The sequence below is a fragment of the Triticum dicoccoides genome, chromosome 6B, assembly GCF_002162155.2.
Source record: "Triticum dicoccoides isolate Atlit2015 ecotype Zavitan chromosome 6B, WEW_v2.0, whole genome shotgun sequence".
Taxonomy (NCBI): domain Eukaryota; kingdom Viridiplantae; phylum Streptophyta; class Magnoliopsida; order Poales; family Poaceae; genus Triticum; species Triticum dicoccoides.
The window spans coordinates 377,968,147-377,982,688 of NC_041391.1; positions in this window are offsets into that span (position 1 = coordinate 377,968,147).

Consider the following 14,542-nt stretch of genomic DNA (forward strand, 5'->3'; position numbering starts at 1 on the left):
GGCCGCCCACGAGTCCGTCCAAGCCTAGATCGCGGCCGCCCATGCCCAACTCGTGGTGGCCTTTTTCCAAAGAGATGGCGAGATGCTTGCCGAGTATGGTGCTATGGATGCCATGGAGCCCCTTCCCTAGGAGATCGTCGGGCGCGAGCTAGACATGGAGGAGGCGGGGGAGATTGACGAGCACCACCCGTAGAAGTACTCTTTTTTTATTTAATTAAGAGCACCGGTCTTTAATTTATTAGGGTAATGTTTAGGTTAGCTAGCTCTGTTTAACTATTGAACTTGCTCGATTAAGAAGTGTGGGTGTGCTATAGTCTCCTTTGTGTACCCAAATTATGCAATGACATGGATGACCACTGTAACCAGGGAAATTTGAAACAAAATTTTTCACGTTCAAACTCATCACACACAGGTTAAGCTATATGAATCGTTTTTGATATTCACATATGTACACAGTGTTGAATAAAGGACCATGTCTGATGACACTTTGCGCACCAGTTTTTTCGCTGCACCGATCAAAAAAATTCGGCTTCTGTGGAAATATCTACCTCTCCACCCCCTCCCCCTTACCAAAAGCCACATTTCCCCTGTTTCCACCTTCCTTTTCAAGTTGAAACCTTCACGCTTTGCTTGCAGGGCCGCCTCCTCGCCAGCGACCCTCCTTCATGTTGCTCGGCCTCGTTGATCGAGGTAGGTAATCCATACCCGACCCCCATCCTCCTCCTCCTTCCACATCCCACATGCCTCGACCGCCGGTGCGACACCTTCCACCCAAATTACCGACCCTCCTCCAAATAAGCACCGCCCTAAGCCATGGTGCACGCAGTATAGCTAGGAACTCAAGGAACATTTGGCAGCGGAGGAGCAAATCGCGATCGCACGCGAGGATGAGGTCGCGATGGCTGCCATTCGTGTTGACCCCCCGATCTTGGAGGAGCACCTTGCCATCAGGCCACCGTCGACGCCTCGTGCGCCAGTGTCGCGATGCAGTTGCTTGCTTTAAACGACAGTTCATAGTGTTTTCTCGAGGCCACTGTTGGTGCCTTCGACGAAGACTACGAGGTGTTTTCTCAACGTGCCCGTGCTTACCTCAACTCGAGACCTAACAGGTTGGTGCCTGGAGTAGCTCAGGCAACTCACCACTACAACGAGGGCACCCACGATGTGGAGGCCTCGCCCTCTTCCATGTTGAAGGAGCTCCTTTAGTGCAAGAAATACGTTTCATACCCCCCAACTCTTGACTCAGAACCCCTTTCTGCGACGGCATTCTGAACCCCTTTCCTGTCGATCTTGGCTCCTTTACAATGACTCAGAACCCCCCAAATCTTGACTCAGAACCCCTTTCTGCGATGGCATTCTGAACCGTCGCCGAGTGAGTGTGTGCGATAGGGGGGGTCCTTCCCACATGACTCAGAACCCGTCGGGGATGGTCCCTCCTGGCACACACGCTCGGCAAAATGAGGTCGTGTGTGACGGGTGAGAGATCAAATATGGGTATACGTATAGTTGTGCTAAAAAATACAATTCTACAGGTCAAATTGTTTTCGGTTGTAAGTACATCCCACACAGTCAGTCCCGGCTAAATGTTTCCGTTCACATGTACATTCCACACAATGCAAGAAAAGAAAAACCACCACATAAAGTACTGTAATGAACTCATTCTTTATTTATATTGTTGTTAAAACTACTGTATTCCAACTTCTCTATGGTTCATACCCCCCCAATACTAGCCATAGATGCATCAAAATAAGCAAACAACACAGGAAAAACAGAATCTGTCGAAAACAGAACAGTCTGTAGCAATCTGTAACTCTCGAATACTTCTGGAACTCTCAACATCCTACCAAAATAGGAAGTCCTGGAAAATTTGTCTATTGATCTACACCAAAAAGAATCAACGCAAAATCAAGTTTCTGTGAATTACTAAAATTATTTTTGTGCGCACAAAGTTTCTATTTTTCAGCAGAATCAAATTAACTATCACTGTAGGTTATCCTATAGGTTCTACTTGGCACAAACACTAATTAAAACATGAAAACACATCTAAAAGTAAGGTAGATGAAATATTTATTACTAAACAGAATCAAAAAACAAAAAACAAAAATAAAATTGGGTTGCCTCCCAACTAGCGCTATCGTTTAACGCCCCTAGCTAGGCATAAAAGCAAGGATAGATCTAAGTAGTGCCATCTTGGGCACTCAATTCATAAGTAGCTCGCATGATAGATTCATAAGGTAATTTAACTTTCTTTTTTGGAAAGTGTTCCATGCCTTTCCTTAATGGAAATTGAAATCTAATATTCCCTTCCTTCATATCAATAATTGCACCAATCGTTCTAAGGAAAGGTCTACCAAGAATAATAGGACATGAAAGATTGCAATCTATGTCAAGAATGATAAAATCTACAAGCACATAATTCCTATTTGCAACAATAAGAAAATCATTAATCCTTCCCATAGGTTTCTTAATGGTGGAATCCACAAGGTGCAAATTTAAAGAGCAATCATCAAGATCATGGAAACCTAGAATATCACATAAAGTTTTCGGAATTGTGGAAACACTAGCACCCAAATCACATAAAGCATAGCACTCATGATCTTTAATTTTAATCTTTATAGTAGGTTCCCACTCATCATAATTTTTTCTAGGTATAGAAACTTCCAAATTAAGTTTTTCATCATAGGATTGCATCAAGGCATCAACAATATGTTTGGTAAAAGCTTTATTTTAACTATAAGCATGAGGAGAATTCAACACGGGTTGCAACAAGGAAATACAATGTACTTAAGAACAATTATCATAATTAAATTCTTTGAAATCCAAGATAATGGGTTCAATGCTATTTAAAGTCTTGACCTCTCCAATCCCACTTTTACCAAATTTAGCATCAAGATCTAAAAGCTCCGAATCATTGGGACGCCTTTTAACTAAAGTTGACTCGTCTCCAGTCCCATCATTATTAAGATTCATATTGCAAAACAAAGATTTAATAGGGGAAACATCAATAAATTTTAGATCTTCATCATTATTTTCATGGAAACTAGAAGAACATATTTTTACAAAGCAATCTTTCTTAGCACGCAATCTAGCGGTTCTTTCTTTGCACTCATCAATGGAAATTCTCATAGATTTGAGAGACTCATTGATATCATGCTTAGGAGGAGTAGATCTAAGTTTCAAAGAATCAACATCAAGCGAAAGTCTATCAACATTCCTAGCCAAATCATCAACTTTAAGCAATTTTTTCTTCAAGCAAGGCATTAAAATTCTTTTGAGAGATCATAAATTATTTAACACTATTTTCAAAATTAGAGGGCATCTTATAATTACCATAAGAATTATTGTAGGAATTTCCATAATTATTAGAGGAATTACTAGGGAACGGTCTAGGATTAAAGTTTCCTCTATAAGCATTGTTACCAAAATTATTCCTACCAACAAAATTCACATCCATAGACTCATAGTTATTCTCAATCAAAGTAGACAAGGGCATATCATTGGGATCAATAAGAGCACTCTTAGTAGCAAACAATTTCATAAGTTCATCCATCTTTCCACTCAAAACATTAATTTCTTCTATAGCATGCACTTTCGTACTAGTTGATCTTTCGGTGTGCCATTGAGAATAAATAGCCATAATGTTATAAGGGAGTTTAGTAGCTTCTCCTAAGGTGATTTCCATAAAAGTGCCTCCCGCGGCCGAATCTAAAAGATTCCTAGAAGCAAAATTCAATCCGGCATAAAATTTTTGTATGATCATCCATAAATTCAAACCATGAGTAGGGTAATTGCGAATCATTAATTTCATTCTCTCCCAAGGTTGGGCAACATGCTCATGATCAAGTTGTTTAAAATTCATAATATCGTTCCTAAGAGAGATGATCTTAGTAGGAGGAAAATACTTATAGATAAAAGCATCTTTACACTTATTCCAAGAATCAATACTATTTTTGGGCAAAGACGAAAACCAAACTTTAGCACGATCTCTAAGTGAAAACAAAAATAACTTCAATTTAACAATATCATTATCTGTATCTTTCTTCTTTTGCATCTCACACAAATCAACAAAGTTGTTTAGATGGGTAGCGGCATCTTCACTAGGAAGGTCGCAGAATTGATCTTTCATAACAAGATTCAGCAAAGCAGCATTGATTTCACAAGACTCGACATCATTAAGAGGAGCAATCGGAGTACTAAGGAAATCATTATTATTGGTATTGGAAAAATCACACAATTTGGTATTATCTTGCGCCATCGCGACAAGTAATCCAACACACAAGCAAACAAAAAGGCAAGTGAAAGAGGGAGGAGATTAGGAAAGAGAGGGCGAATAAAACGGCAAGGGTGAAGTGGGGGAGAGGAAAATGAGAGGCAAACGGCAAATAATGTAATGCGAGGGAGATGAGTTTGTGATGGGTACTTGGTATGTCTTGACTTGAGCGAAGACCTCCCCGACAACGGTGCCAGAAATCCTTCTTGCTACGTCTTGAGCTTGTGTTGGTTTTCCTTGAAGAGGAAAGGGTGATGCAGCAAAGTAGCGTAAGTATTTCCCTCAGTTTTTGAGAACCAAGGTATTAATCCAGTAGGAGGCTCCTCAAAAGTCCCACACACCTACACAAACAAACAAGAACCTCGCAACCAACGCAATAAAAGGGGTTGTCAATCCCTTCATGGCCACTTGCGAAAGTGAGATTTTTATGACAGAGATAATATGATAAGATAAATATTTTTGGTATTTTTATGATATAGATTGGAAAAGTAAAGATGCAAATAAAAGTAGATAAAAAACTTATATGATAAAAGATAGCATAAGTATTACGGTGGGTGAACAAATTCCTGTCGAGCAATTGATAGAAAAGCGAATAATTATGAGATTATCTAGGCATGATCATGTATATAGGCATCACGTCCGTGACAAGTAGACCGATTCCTGCCTGCATCTACTACTATTACTCCACACATCGACCGCTATCCAGCATGCATCTAGAGTATTAAGTTTATAAAGAACAGAGTAACGCATTAAGAAAGATGACATGATGTAGAGGGATAAACTCATGCAATATGATATAAACCCCATCTTTTTATCCTCGATGGCAACAATACAGTATGTGTCTTGCTGCCCCTGCTGTCACTGGGAAAGGACACCGCAAGATTGAGCCCAAAGCTAAGCACTTCTCCCATTGCAAGAAAAATCAATCTAGTAGGCCAAACCAAACTGATAATTCAAAGAGACTTGGAAAGGTAACTTAATCACACATAAAAGAATTCAGAGGAGATTCAAATATTTCTCATAGATAAGCTTGATCATAAACCCACAATTCATTGGATCTCGACAAACACACCGCAAAAAGAGTTACATCGAATAGATCTCCAAGAAGATTGAGGAGAACTTTGTATTGAGATTCAAAGAGAGAGAAGAAGCCATCTAGCTAATAACTATGAACCTGAAGGTCTATGGTAAACTACTCGCAACTCATCGGAAGGGCATTGGAGATGATGTAGAGGCCCTCCATGGTCCATTCCCCCTCCGGCGGAGCGCCAGCGAAGGCTCCAAGATGGGATCTCACGGATACAGAAGGTTGCGCCGGTGGAAATAGTTTTTCGTGGTGCTCTTGGATGTTTTCAGGGTACATGGGTATATATAGGAGGAAGAAGTAGGTCGGTGGATGCTCGACGGGCCCACGAGGGTGGCGGGCGCACCACTTCCAGGGGGCACGCCGGGCACCCTCATGGCCGCCTCCTCTATTGCTTAACGTCCACTCCAAGTCCCTGGATCACGTTTGTTCCAAAAAGATTGCTCTCGAAGGTTCCATTCCGTTTGGACTCAGTTTGATATTCTTTCCTTCAAAACACTGAAAAAGGCAAAAAAACAGCAATTTGGGCTGGGCCTCTGGTTAGTAGGTTAGTCCCAAAAATGATATAAAAGTGTAAAGTAAAGCCCATAAACATCCAAAACGGGTAATATAATAGCATGGAACAATAAAAAATTATAGATACCTTGGAGACATATCATTACTCACACGGTTGGTGTATTTTATTTGAAGTTTAGTGCCAAGTTCGCTACAACCGGATATTAAAAATTTCCACGTCACCACATAACCACAGTCATGGCTTCTGAAAAGATTTAACCTGCAGGGGTGCTCCAACCTAATGCATTATAAACTACCACATCATCCGATGGAACATCCTCACATCATGAAGAAAATGATGCTTACGATAAGGAATCCCGGTGGACAAGTCACTCGTCAAAGTAAGAATTAAACCTGCAAGACCTCCCGGCGTGCCGACACCCTGATAGGAGCGCGCGTATCTCGTCTCAGGCCACGACCAGTTTGTCCAAACTTCTGGTAGGCCAATCACAAAGTTGCTCCTGGTGGCCACCGGCGGTTGACAGGTTTGGACCAACACTCAAGAGGAGCACTGGCCCGGGTTGTTGATTAAGAGTCCTCGGGTGCTAGCCAGTCCCTATGCAAGTTTTAGTTGTTATTAGAAAAATGATAAAACCAAAGTTGGGCCTTGCTGAAAGAGTTTTAACCTAAGCGAATGATCAAGAAGGGTCCCCATAAAACCCCACACATGTTAGGAGCTCTCATCATGGAATATAACATGGTATAATTGAAACTAACGCGGCATGAGTGGAACAAAACACCAGGCAAAAGGCCAAGTCTTCCATCCATTACCAAGTATATATGTGCATTAATTAAATAAGAGATATTGTGATATCCCAAGATATGCATGTCCCAACATGGAACAACCTGCAACTAGCAATGCTATAAGAGGGGCTGAGAAAAACGATAACATAGCCAAACAATGATTTGCCGGGATGGTGGAAAAAAATTAGAGGTTGTATTATGTCAATTTGGGAGGCTTGTCAAACAAGTGGTGGGTAGTGCGACATAGCGACAGCATCGAGACAACTAGTAAGCAAAGATAGTAGTGATAAACCTGGGAATAGTTTGACATCCAAACTAAACCCAGCCCAAACCATATGACTACACCTCCAGCAACCAAACCAAAGCAAACCAAAATAATTAAGCTAGCATCCAAACCAAACCAAACTACATGCGTTTTCCACCCAGACCAATCCAAACCATATGCCATTTATGGATTTAACCCATAGTTTCAATCCATGGACAAGGAATAAGAATGGCAACCCAGTTTTACTAGGAAAAGGATAGCTTGCTGACTAACTAAGTAGCCGTTGGATGTTACAGCATGAGGTCTAAAATTATTACACAGAATGCTGGATGTTACACAATTACTCAGTTACAGAATGCATTTTACATAGTTGCTGGACATCCATCTCCCTTTCTGAATGGTTTCTTCTACCCCGGCTTGTTGATACCTGAGTGTATTAGCAGGTACATCAGAATGATATATATCAATCGTCGCACTTTAACATGACCATATCTCACTAGTAGAACACAAATTTCTTCAATTCAAAAATTTTGCAGGCTTAGAAGAATATCACTTCTATGGTTGGTATGCTCTGTTTTTATGTTCACATGGAAAGCAAGAATTCCCTATGGATGCTTCTAAAGAAACAAAGAAAAATTGGACGTCCATCACATCCCTGACACTATACACTGTTAGTATGTGGTCAAATGAAGAGAATTTTCGTGACGGGAAAGCAGAGTATTTTGATGAAAGAACATTATGTCACCTGAGACTACTTTGCTGAGGTGAAGTGTGAACCATCACTCAAAGTCCAAGGAGAATTGACCAAATATCACTAGTCTAAAACTGAATCTATGCAAATGTCCATATATCTTACTTACCAATTTGTTAACATAAGACCTTTTCTCCATTAGGCTGTCCCACTTGGGCCTGCACTTTCAAAGTACATGTTAAGCAACATAAAGCTTACTCAGTCTACTAGTAAAGAAGTTTCCAGACCAAACAGGGAAAATAATATCATACCTTCATTATTTGGAATTTTGATAAGCCAATATTTTCCGCAAACTAAAGCCTCAAGAGTTTCGGGCGTCATCAAGCATCGGGAATCTCCTAAAGTCCTTCCACTGCAACTGAATGCTGATTCAGATGACATGGTGCTAAGAGGTATTGCAAGGAAATCACGAGCCATGGTTGAGAGCACGGGATATTTTTCAGCATGTGTTTTCCACCATGTCAAAATATCTAAACTTCCCCCGGAGCTGTCGAAATTTTCCTCCAAATACATGTCCAGCTCAGACTTTGCTTGCATGTAGGACCTCCTTCTTGACTTGTATTGAGCAAACTCTTCTTCCAGCCTCCTTTTGCCAAGAACTGGTGATCCTATATTGGCGCTGACTTGCCGAGATACCGAGTGCTCGATGGTTCTTCTGGCTTCCTCGTATTTCTCATAGTATGACCTCATCATGTCTTTTACACCTTCTAGACACTTCTCAATATCATCCACATTTTCACAATACTTTTCAAAGAAGAATTCCAAGAAGTTAGATTTCTTGGTTGGATCTAACACCGTTGTGATGACAACTGCAACATTCAGTTTTGACTCTTTCCAGTATTTATCAAACTTTTGGCCCATAGCATAGACAAGGTTTGATATAGTGCCACTAGTGCTCCACTGAGGGTCCCTTAGCGCGTCGTGGATGCACAACAACATGTGCAAAAAAAGATGGGTTGTTGGTGTTCTATCGGCTGATACTAACTTTGTCGCTTCTTCATAAGCTTTTAGAAATGTGCACATTACTTCAGCATTAGTCCACTCCACATCGTCCGGTGCTATTTCACCATTTCCACTTGCATAATTATTGAGGGCTCCCTTGTATTCCAGAGCTTCTTCAATCATTGGATATGTAGAGTTCCAACGGTTTGGAATATCAAGATTTATGCCACCAGCCTTTTCAGGAAGATCCAAATTTGTGGCAATCACATTGAAGGATTGAATTCTTGATGGCGAAGAAGTGATATGCCTTAAAAGTTCACAGATTTTTTCTATGGGCTTGTGCACATATCTTGTTCCATCTTGAACTAAGATATTAAGGATGTGTGCCAAACACCTTACATGAAAATCCACACCACCAAACAACATGCCATGGTCTTGATGTTGCACAAATGAATCAACTGCTGGTTTGTTGTTTGCTGCATTGTCCAAGGTCAAAGTAAACAATTTCCTTTTGATGCCCCATTCATTCAAACACTTGCACAGAGTCTCTTCAATGGCCGCACTTGTGTGCGGATACTTGACTTTTTTGAAGGATATGACCTTCTTCTTCAGGTTGAAATTGCCATCAATGTAGTGAGCGGTAACAAACATATAGCCTAGTTCTTGTACAGAGGTCCACATGTCCGAGCTCAAACAAACACGAGAATCAAGAGACTAGAACTCAATGCACAGCTGATCCTTCATTTTCTCATATGCGCCCACACAGTCATTGCGAACAATCTGGCGCCGAATGACTTTAAAGGTGGGCTGCATCGAATCCATCCACTCTTCAAAGTAATGATCGTCAAACTTCCTGAATGCAACCTCGGCGTGGATGCAATATTTGATCATGAGCTGACGGCTTCTCTGAGGATCGAAAACAAACCCCACATCTGATGGTTTTTTCTTAATTGTTGCGAGAAACCTATTTCTGGACTCATCATCGATTTTGGGGCATGACTCGCCAATGTGGTTTCTAAGGCTGCTCGTCCCAGACTTGCATGCTAATTTCATGGAACGATACTTACACACAGCCTTCGGGACATTGTCCACCTCTACCAAATCTGGCTCATAGTATTCCCAGACTTTAGCCCGCCTACTATGTGGTGTTTGCAACAACTCATCAGTTGATTCACCAATACCTGAGCTGTCCGACACATTCCTAGACATGATTCAAGCCTGTTTATCACACCAATCAAACACCTCCTGTCCTGCCTTCCTTCTGTCCCAAATCTCAACACCTTCAAAGTATGAAAGGCTTGGTATGAAGAGAACAAGAATGATGAAACCTTCATGTGACAAACATAATAAAAGGTTCAGAAAAATATGACCCCTCAATTAAGAATAGTATGTAAGAACTAAAACAGTTGTATGCCCATCATGCTAACAGAAAATTAAATCATGTATGATATAATTTTCCTCTTAAAACATCAAATGTGTTCTTCACTGAACCTGAACGCTCCATGTAAATTTTTTGACTGAACCTGAACCTAAAATGTGCATAGGTACTTAACAGGAGCATCATAATCGGACCTATAATGGGAAACCTTTTATATATGAACCGTCTTTTATCACAGATTTCTTTGCCTTGAAAGTATCACCCACAGGCCGCTGGATACAAGAAACAGTAGAAACTATGGAACAACTGTTACAAACAAAACTATGACAGAAAGAAAATAAGAACAAAAAGAAATGGAAGAACTGGATATAAAGTTCAGGTTTCCCATTGCTTCCATCCAGGCACGGCCCTTTATGGAGTATTTAAGCATGCTTAGATGCAAAAAAAAAAAAAAAGAATGAAGGCTGCAATATTAAGCAAAAAAGATTGCAGGCCACTGGATTGAGCGGTAGCAATAAGCTTGTATTATGAACATTCTGAATTTTGAACACATGCAGGTAGCTTTCTGAACTGAAGATTAAACACTTGCAGGCAGCTTCAAGTATCAGCCATAAGGTCCACTTTATTTTGTTAGGTCGACTTGGACCACTACACTCGAGTAGTTAAGTGGTATGTGTGTTACACTCTAGTGCGGCAATGTTGGCTGCTATTGCGTTGCAGACAGAGCCCCTGTTTGGCCGTCCTCTGCTTCACCAGCACAGGTTCGATCTGGGACTGGGACTGGGGTGGCAACGCTTGCTGCTCACTGATCTTGGATTGAATCGAAAACACCACTGACTGATCCCTGCATGTGAGAGTAAGATCGATACTAGTAGCTAGTACTACGTGTGTTGAATCATGGATCCCATCCTAGTATGCAGTATGCGTGTGAGCGAGATGGGGATGGAGATGAGATGTGATGAGATGGAGGCCCTTGTCGGCGGCGGAGGCGTGGTGGTGGTGGACGCGGGCGTGCCCTCCACCCTTCTTGTTCTGGCCGGCGGGGCGGACCTACTTAGGCAGGTCCGGGGTGGCGGCGGCCGCAGAGGGGGGCACGTGCGTGATGTCGGCGCGCTTGCGGTGCAGGTAGCCGGCGAGGAAGACAAGCGCGACAGCCCCGCTGAGCAGCGGCGAGAGGAGCGGCACGGAGAGCACGGAGTGCACGCCGTGGCCGTCGGCGCGTCCGGCCCAGCATGCCGCGAGGGAAACGGTGAGCAGGAGTAAGGGAAGGCACGGGGCGACCAAGCTCCAGTCGGGCGGCGGCGGCTGCGAAAGATCCCAGTTTGTCGGTCGTGGGCGGCGGGTGGAGGCGCTCCTCGCTAGGTCAGGCTGCGTGTGTCGATTTGGTCCTCGATCCGATTTCAGACTACGGGTCGAAACAGTCTGAGACCGGTTGGTTCCTGTCCAGACCGGGCCAACCCAGTCCAACAATTGTTAAATCCCAGACCAAATTGAACCAAACCTGCCCAAATGGGCCAGCCCGGCACGGCACGGCCCGCCCTGAGATAAACGGGCCAGGCACGGCACGGCCCGCTCAGGCACATGAACTACTCGGGCCGTGCCGGGCCGGCACGCGTGCTGGCCTTCGAGGCCCAGGCACGGCCCCTGGCTAATCGTGCTGGTCAGTTCTCTGGCCCGAGGTGGCCCGCCGGCACGGGGTGGCCCGATTTTTCAAAAAAAAAAGCACGTCTGGTTTGGGCTGGACCGCTGGAGCAGGCGCGCATGGGCTGATGGGCGATGCAGGGCTGCAGCCTGCAGGCGCGCTCGTCGGCTTGTCACTTGTGCGTGTGCCATCGATGCAGGCATGCAGCAACGCAGGGCTGCAGCCTTCATGCATGCATGCATGCACGTCTCGCTTCGTTTTTGTAGTACATGTTTCGCTGTACCTGATATGTGGCACTAGCACGATAGCACTACGTTTATTACTTCCAAAAAATTGTAGGACGTTTATTACATCCAGAAAATAAGAAGAAAGTTTGTATGTCAGAAAATAAGTATAGAAAGTTGAAAAATTATATGACAATGTGTCATCATGTGGGATAAATATTGAGCTTTATTAAAGCATGCCTCATTAAAACCTTCCGTCCCTAAGAAGTAAAAGAGTACAATGCCATGCTCAAGATAAAAAAATGAAAATTACAAAGAGTACAACTACATGGCTTGGTGCCCTGCGGCCTGCTCGTTTGTCTTGTCGTGTTTCTGCTTATGGCGATGAAGGTGGCCGATTCCTCCGTTCACCAGGCTCAAAAAGATTCCACATCTTTTGCACTTAGCTTTACGCACGTTGACACCATCCACCACAAATACTTCTTCATCAAAGTAGTTCCAGACGGGCGAGACTCTTCGTTGAACATTTGGAGCATCCATGTGTTGAGTGTGGAAATGAGATGGGGTTTGAGTGTGAGAAATAAGAGGGGGTAGGCAGCCCTTTATATAGCCAAAAAACTTACTATTTTTACATGGGATGGCACGTTAGGCACGTTAGGCACGTTAGGCACGGTAGGCACGGTAGGCACGTTAGGCAAAAATAAGTCCAAAAAATTAAAATGAGGAAAGTGCCATCATGTGGGATAAATCTCGAGCTTTATTAGTGACTGCCTCATTAAAACCTTCCATCCCTGAGAAGTAAAAGAGTACAAAGCCACGCTCTAGATTACAAAAGGAAAAGAAAATTACAAAAGCATAAGAAAATTACAAAAGGAAAAAAATACAAAGACTACAACTACTCTTCGTTCTCTTCGTCTTCGAGTGCAAGATCTTCGAACGTGGCCATCAGTTCGTTGTTTTCCGCAGTGTGTTGGCCTCTTCTTCTGGCTAGTTCTCCGTCTTTCACGGTCATGAGCGTTCTCACCATATCCGGGGTGAGACTCGTCCTTCTTTCCTCAAGTATTCTTCCAGCTAGACTGAAAGCAGACTCTGATGATGTAGATGAGACAGGTACTGATAACACATCCCGTGCTAATATGGAAAGCACCGGATATGTAACCTTGTGTTCATGCCACCACTGAATTATGTCAAAGTCGTCGTCCTCATCTTCATTGAAGCTGACTTTGTCGCTGTTGAGGTACTTCGCTAACTCCCCACCACCTAAAAGCACAGGCGATGGTCCTGATGTGGAAGAGCTCGGCGCAGAGGTGGAAGAACCAAATAACTTGCTCCACGCTCCTTTCTTTTTTCCAGTTGGTGCTGGTGGAGGCCGCTACATGCGAACTCCGGCATACTTTTGTTCGTACTTAGCATAAACTTCAGAAAGCTTATCACGAACCTCAGTGGAATAAGCGATATAATCTATCCCTAGGTCCCCAGTTAGTACAGCGAGTGCACTAGCAAACAATTCAAATTTAACCCTAGGATCCAAGATAAATGCAAATGCATACAAAATAGGAATATTCGCCCAATATTTGCAATATTTAAGTTTCATCCGAGAAACCATAGGACTTAATAAAACATTATTTTCATATGCTTTCAAGTGAGATGCAATGTCAACAAGAGTGTGCATCATTAAAGGAGATGTGGGATAATAAACCCCAGACAAAGAAATTGTTGCATCATAAAATATCTCTAAAAACTTGACCAAAGCTTTAGCAACATCCCAAGTATTAGTAGTGAAATGTTCTCTTCCCATATTTGCATTAATCCATCCCGAGAATGCAATTTCGTCTCGGATAACTGCCTTAAGCATCATATATGTAGAGTTCCATCTAACAAGCATGTCTAGATTGTACTTATGAGGAATTTGTTCTATTGCTATGCAATATCTCTTATAGCTAGTAATTTGCTGAGTAGAGTTACCAAGGAAAGAAATTGCAGTGCGTATAGTCTCAACCTCTTTCTTGCATCTTTTGATAGCACATTTAGCAATAAGATTAATTATATGACAAGCACAACATTGATGCAGTAAAAAAGATGCAGCATATACAGAAAATAGAGGACTAAGGCTCTCCATTGCAGTTGTATTTGCTGAAGCATTATCCAAAGTTACTGCAAATATCTTTTCGGTCAGACCAAATTCTGACACAACATTAAGTATTGCCTGAGCTATGTTTTCACCCGTGTGTGCTTCGTCAATTAATTCAAATCCTATAATTCTTTTTTGTAGCTCCCATTTTTTGTTAACATAATGAGCGACCACACTAATGTAGTCTTGCTTTGCCCGACCACTCCAGATATCAGATGTTAAAGAGACTGAAAAAGTGCATGTAGTAAAATCATCTTTTATTTTCTGAAGACTAGTTTTGCATAATTTTGTCATATCCCTACTTGTAGTTTGTCTAGAAACTGATTTGAAACTAGGAGTATGAACTTTTTGAATGTATTCAATAAAACCGGGCGAATCACCAAAACCTAATGGCAAATCATTAGAAGCAATTAAACGACAAATTCCTTCTCTATGAAGATCAGGATCATAGATGAAGTTTTGTACCGTACCGTCGGGGTTGAATTTGAGCGTGGCCTGTGTCCCCGCAGACTGCTTGTCCGCTTTCTCGTGCTTGAGGATGTGCCTGTTGAGGTGG